The sequence below is a fragment of the Octopus bimaculoides genome, chromosome 9 (genome assembly GCF_001194135.2).
Source record: "Octopus bimaculoides isolate UCB-OBI-ISO-001 chromosome 9, ASM119413v2, whole genome shotgun sequence".
NCBI lineage: Eukaryota > Metazoa > Mollusca > Cephalopoda > Octopoda > Octopodidae > Octopus > Octopus bimaculoides.
The window spans coordinates 23,030,336-23,036,222 of NC_068989.1; the positions used below are offsets into that span (position 1 = coordinate 23,030,336).

General features: G+C 38.5%; 1 long non-coding RNA gene across 2 annotated transcripts in view; it reads left to right on the forward strand.

The window, feature by feature from the left end:
• LOC106877281 (uncharacterized) overlaps window positions 1–5,887 on the forward strand; it is a 107,476-nt gene that overhangs the window by 35,318 nt on the left and 66,271 nt on the right. The window lies entirely within an intron of this gene.

Genomic DNA, 5,887 nt, shown 5'->3' on the forward strand with positions numbered 1-5,887 from the left:
ATATATATACGACGGGCTTCTTTCAGTTTCCGTCTACCAAATCTCACTCACCAGGCTTAGGTCGGCCGGAAGCTATAGTAGAAGACACTTGCCCAAGGTGCCACGCAGTGGGACTGAACCCGGAACCATGTGGTTCATAAGCAATCTACTTACCACACAGTCACTCCTACGTTTGCAAAATATATATTATTTGGCTTTTCTAATTTATATATGGGTAACTAATATCCATGCGATAGCGCAAGTAACGTGTATGTATGTATGTTTGCATGTACGTATGTATGTATGCATTTTAAGATCCACAAAGAGCAGAACTTATCTGCAGCTCTTGGTGGTCCAAATCGGAGGTGCAAACTATTTGAGTGTCTTTTCAGAATATTGTCTGGTTTAAAAAGCCACATCAGATGCCATGATGGTTCTAAGGTGTAGGTACAGGAGGTGATCAAACTCTGCATAAGGAGTGGACAACCACCACCATGTATGCATGTAGGTAGGTAGGTAGGTAGGTAGGTAGGTAGGTAGGTAGGTAGGTAGGTGTGAAGGTGTGTGGCTTTGTGGTTAGAGTATTCGGCTCACCATCGTAAGGTCGTGAGTTCGATTCCCGGCGACGCGTTGTGTTCTTGAGCAGGACACTTTATTTCATGTTGCTCCAGTCCACTCAGCTGGCAAAAAGGAGTAGTATCTGTATTTCAAAGGGCCAACCTTGTCACATCCTGTGTCTCGTTGAATCTTCCCGAGAACTACGTTCAGGATACACGTGTCTGTGAAGTGCTCAGCCACTTCCTCATTAATTTCACAAGCGGGCTGTTACTTTAATTGGATTAACCGGAACCCTCGTTGTCGTAACCGATAGAGTGCCAACTGCATGTATGTATGTATGTATGTATGTATGTAGGTTCTCTTACTCTTTTTAATTTAGAGCAAATTTTGACCGGCCACCTACTTGGTAGCAAGGTTGGGAGGAGAAATATCTTATTTTAACCATCATTCCTTACTTCTTAAGGTCTTACAGATTTTTATAGTTCTAGGTACCGTGATCGTTTGTAGCATATGAATTAAGGATAAGCATTCTCTCCCCCAAGATCCCAAGTTCAGCCATACTTTGCTGCAGACAAATTGGCATGTAACCTGCTACCTAAATAATAATAATAGGTATAAAGCTGAAAGTGTTTCTTTGGTACTGGATTTACAAACTCCTTATCAACTGTTCATAGACGTCCTCTTTCTCTTGTATTTTTCTCACCACATTTGTGTCCTGAGGGCAGCTGATTTCCACAACAGAACATATCACGATATCAGGCCGGTTGTATTTTAATTTGGTGGCTGTTTTAATTTTTAAGCTCTGCCAGTATTCTTTAGACACCTCAGTTTCAATATGGCCGACTTCGTAAGTATGCATGTATGTATGTATGTATGTATGTATGTATGTATGTATATTCCGGGATGGTGTCCGGCGTGCTGAAAGACCACTGGGAGTGAGGCGCCCCTCAGGTTTTGTTGAAGCATGTCTCTAGGAGAAGGTCACTCTGATATAAAACCAAATATGCAGGGAATGGCATTGGACATTTTGGGAATCTTTGGTTTGTGCTAGAGATCACGGCGCTCCCACATCCCTGAGCCTGCGACTTATATTGGCACCAGACATCTTGCTCCAGCTTGTCTCTGGATAATGTCAATAAAGTGGAGAGGTTTTATGAGGTGTTGTGCAAGCCTCATTGGACCTAAAACTTAGCACAGGCATTGCCGACCTCTGCTTGACATGTGCGTTTTTTTTTTCCTATATATGTATGTATGTATGCATCATGTGCTACATCATGCTTATATAAACTGGAAAGGATAAATTATATTGTTTTCTGCACATGTATTTTCACCCTAGATCAGTCCTCGTTGAGCAGACCCATGATCAAAGACACTCGCCATGACAATATTGTTCATTTTCTTTATGTTTGTCTTTCCAACGTGCAGAAAACTCAGGTTCACATTGCCCAATGTACTATTTTTTAGGACAGCGAAGTGGATTTGGCTGCTATTTCTAGCACAGCAGACGACTACAGAAAAGCTCCATTGTTAGGCGTTATATGGTCAACTTGTCTATTCTCCAAATTTGCAGGTGATTAAGACAACGAATTTTCCAGACTTTCAATGAAACATCTTTGAATTTTTCCAGATGTATTCTTCTCCAAACCATTCTCTGCTATTCTGTCATTCTCTTCACAAAATATGACCTATAATATATTCTCTCTCTCTCTTTCTCCCTCTCTCTCTCTTTCTCTCTCTCTAATATTGTATGACATTGTACAGTGTCCAACTAGTCAGATTATCTTCAGTGTCTCGTCGGGAATAAATAATTACACCTTATGCATAAATATTATTTTGAGACATTTATTTTGAATCAATCTCCTGTTTAATTACATTTCTTTATGTATAATACATCTCTCCCTCTATACATCCATACATAGATAAATACATATATATAATACATATATGCAAACTATATACACACACGCACACAAAGGTGAGCACATATGAGCAAAATGAGCAGGAACGCGAAACTAAGTCTTGTGATAATTTTCCAGCTTTAATAATACACGCGCACGCGCATTCACACACACACACACACACACACACACAGTGTTGTATTGCCAATTGTCATGACGATACTTTTTTTTTTTACACTATAACCGTGTAGTAACAATAAAACATAACGAAGCAGGGTGAAGACAACGTAACAATCCAACAAACTCTCCACGAACTATGCGCGAACCAACAAACGATATTCCGACAAACTATCAAAACGGCACCTTACTACTTCCTGCGATTAACACCTTCTCTCTCCCGCCTCTCACTCAGACCGCTACTATTTATAGTCGTTCGGTCAAGTCTATCCTCGCAGGAGGAGTCGTGACTCTCGATACATCTCACCTTTTGAGATTTCGACTGCCGTAGGAAACGAAATTTATTTATTTATTTATTTATTTATTTATTTACTTTCTTTCTTTCCACCACCTTTCCCTTTTTGAAATTTTGATTCCCTAAGGAGTTCAGTACCTTTTCCGCTTAGGAATTATTTCTAAATGCTCAGTCTGTTTACATTTTCTGTTACTGCTCCTTCTAGGCTCAATATCTTTCGGTGCAGGCACATCAAACATGTCATAAAACACTTCCATTGAAATTTCCTTCCTTTCTTCTGTATGTCTGAATTTAATTGACTTAAGTGTAGTTTATGCTCCCATCGTTGGCCTTTTATTAAATACATCATGTTTCCAATTCTTTTAGTCACTACACCATCCTGCCAACTCTCTTTACCGTTCTTGTATACTTTGAAATGGACTTTATCTTCGCTATCAAAGTATTTAGTTGAATTTTCTCTATACGTTTTTTTTTTTCCTTTGGCAACAATTTGTCGAAGATTGATTCAATCTTTCGAGCGAACATCAGCACTTCAGGCGACTTGCCTGAACTGGTATTCGGATTGGGGGTTATTCTGTATACCCTTAAAAATTTAGTTAGCGCTTCGTCATAAGCACAGGAAACACGGATATTTTGTATACCCTCGTTTTTGGTCAAGTAAAATTTGACCATTTTTAGATTCACAGATATGACCCATTTGTGTTCATCATACTTAAGTAAATCTAATACAACTTTCATGTAATCATAATTCTCTTTTAATTGTACAGAGTGACCAATAGGAATCGCACTAAACAAGTTTCCATTATAGAGTAATAGACATTTTAGACTCTTCTTTAAACTATCTATAAAGAGTCTCCATTCATACTGTTCAACAACCATCACGTTTAACAATCCCGCCACGTCACAAAGGTAAACAAGAGAACTTTTTCCTTGTTCTGATAAATAGTCACGTTTATTTCTTTCTGAAACGAATTCTTCTCTTTAAACCTAGAAGTTAACAGTTCTGATAACTCTTTTGACAATCCTAGGTCTCTGACTAAATCATCAAGTTCTGCCTGGTTAAAGTTTTCGCATTCTTTGGTCGATGTTTCTACAAAGTCTAAATCATTGTCATGTTCATGATTTACATCAGCTTCAAATATATCATCACTTTCATCTTACAGTGAAGGTAGATCCTTGAAAACGGGTACTGATATTCTATTTGAGTGAAGCACTGGATGAATTGCTGAATCCAGATTTGGGTAACTTATTTTCTGCAACGTTCTCTTGCTATAATAAGAAGTCTTTGTGAGACAAAAGTAGCAATCATTTACATGGTTCTTTGGCTCCCACTATATCATAGAAATGCCAAATGTTAGTTGTTTCCTTGTGCCCTTTGTCCATTGGCGTAGATTTTCGACATAGGGTTTACATACACTCGGTAAGTCTGGGAGAAGGGGAATGTCTAGGCCATCGTAAGCTCTCTGAGTTGGGTGTAATTGATGCAGTTAACCTTGTTAAACTGTAACAAGTAAACATCTGCAGAAAAGATATAAGCAGAGAAGGATTCTAGAGGGTCGTCAAAGTTCAGGGGAAGAAGTACTGGGTATCGTGCGAAATCTAGGCAATTGGGTTCCACATGGGTGAAGAGAGAAGGAAATATGTGTAAGTCGGGAGACCTTGAATGGTGATGGTACGTGACCTTCTAAAAATCACAACCAAATTCTTTAGAATCATACTCTACGGGCTTAAAACTGAAAGAACACATTTATGGCTTTATGTCGATATTTAACTTTTTATCTTGAAACAAAGATACTATTTCTTAACGAATACATACTAGATTTTTGCCAAAAGATCCAAATGCGACCAAAAATAATACATGAGCAAAAGCAACAAGGTTCGAGGTCTCTTTGGAGTAAGACAAAGGTGAGTCAAGAAAAAAGAAGCTGAAAGTTGTACTGAAATAGTAGATGAGTTCGAGTGTTAGTGTGAAACATTCTAAGTTTGTCACTTCAAACATTTTCTCCATTAGTCTTCCTTTAATCATCCGTTGTCTTTTTCACTCCACCTTCTCATGCATTCCTTCGTCTCTCATTAAATGTGAGTGTGTGTGTGTGTGTGTGTGTGTGTGTGTGTGTGTGTGTGTGTGTGTGTGTGTGTGTGTGTGTGTGTGTGTGTGTGTGTGTGTGTGTGTGTGTGTGTGTGTCTGTGTATGTGCGTGCATGCGTGCATGTACTTGTATATACTATTGGTGTGTCATCAGTATTTCGTTTCATTGCGATAATGTGTACTATAGATCATATCTATCGAATTTAGCCAACACTGTATGTTCCAACGAATGTAAATAGTTCTATAAACATACTATTTCACAGAAAGAGAAAAGAACAATTATATATACTACACATTTCAACCCTGTTTGGAGTTCCATCAGCATCTCCGCTCTCTCCTTACTATCCGTGAACGCATTGCTTATAAACCCATTAATGCTAGTGGCATGCTGTCTTTCCAAAGTATAAAGCAATCGTCCAAATACCTCTTCCATTTCTCCTTTAAATAGCAATGAAAAGAGGTGCCGTATTTTTGTAGTGATGATTGATATATTTTAAGCTCTAGGTAACCCATTACAAGGTTCGCAATCCCTGGCGCAGTTCGGGTTCCCATTGCAATTCCACCCTTCTGTCGATAGTAAGCTGTATCGAACATGAAATAGTTGTTCAGTATATATATATATATATACAACAGGTTTTTTTTTTCTCCAATTTCCCTCTATCAAATCCACTAACAAGGTTTTAGTCGACCAAAGGCTATAGTAGAAGACACTAGTAGAAGACTGGACCTGGAACCATGTAGTTGGGAAGCAAACTTCTTACCACATACCAACGCTTTCTTTCTAAACAGATTTAACCAATGAAGAGAGTATTTTTGATCGCATCTTAAAACCTGAATTCAGTCATGTGACCCCAGAGTTTTTTTGATTATTTCACACAGAGCGAAAAGAAGA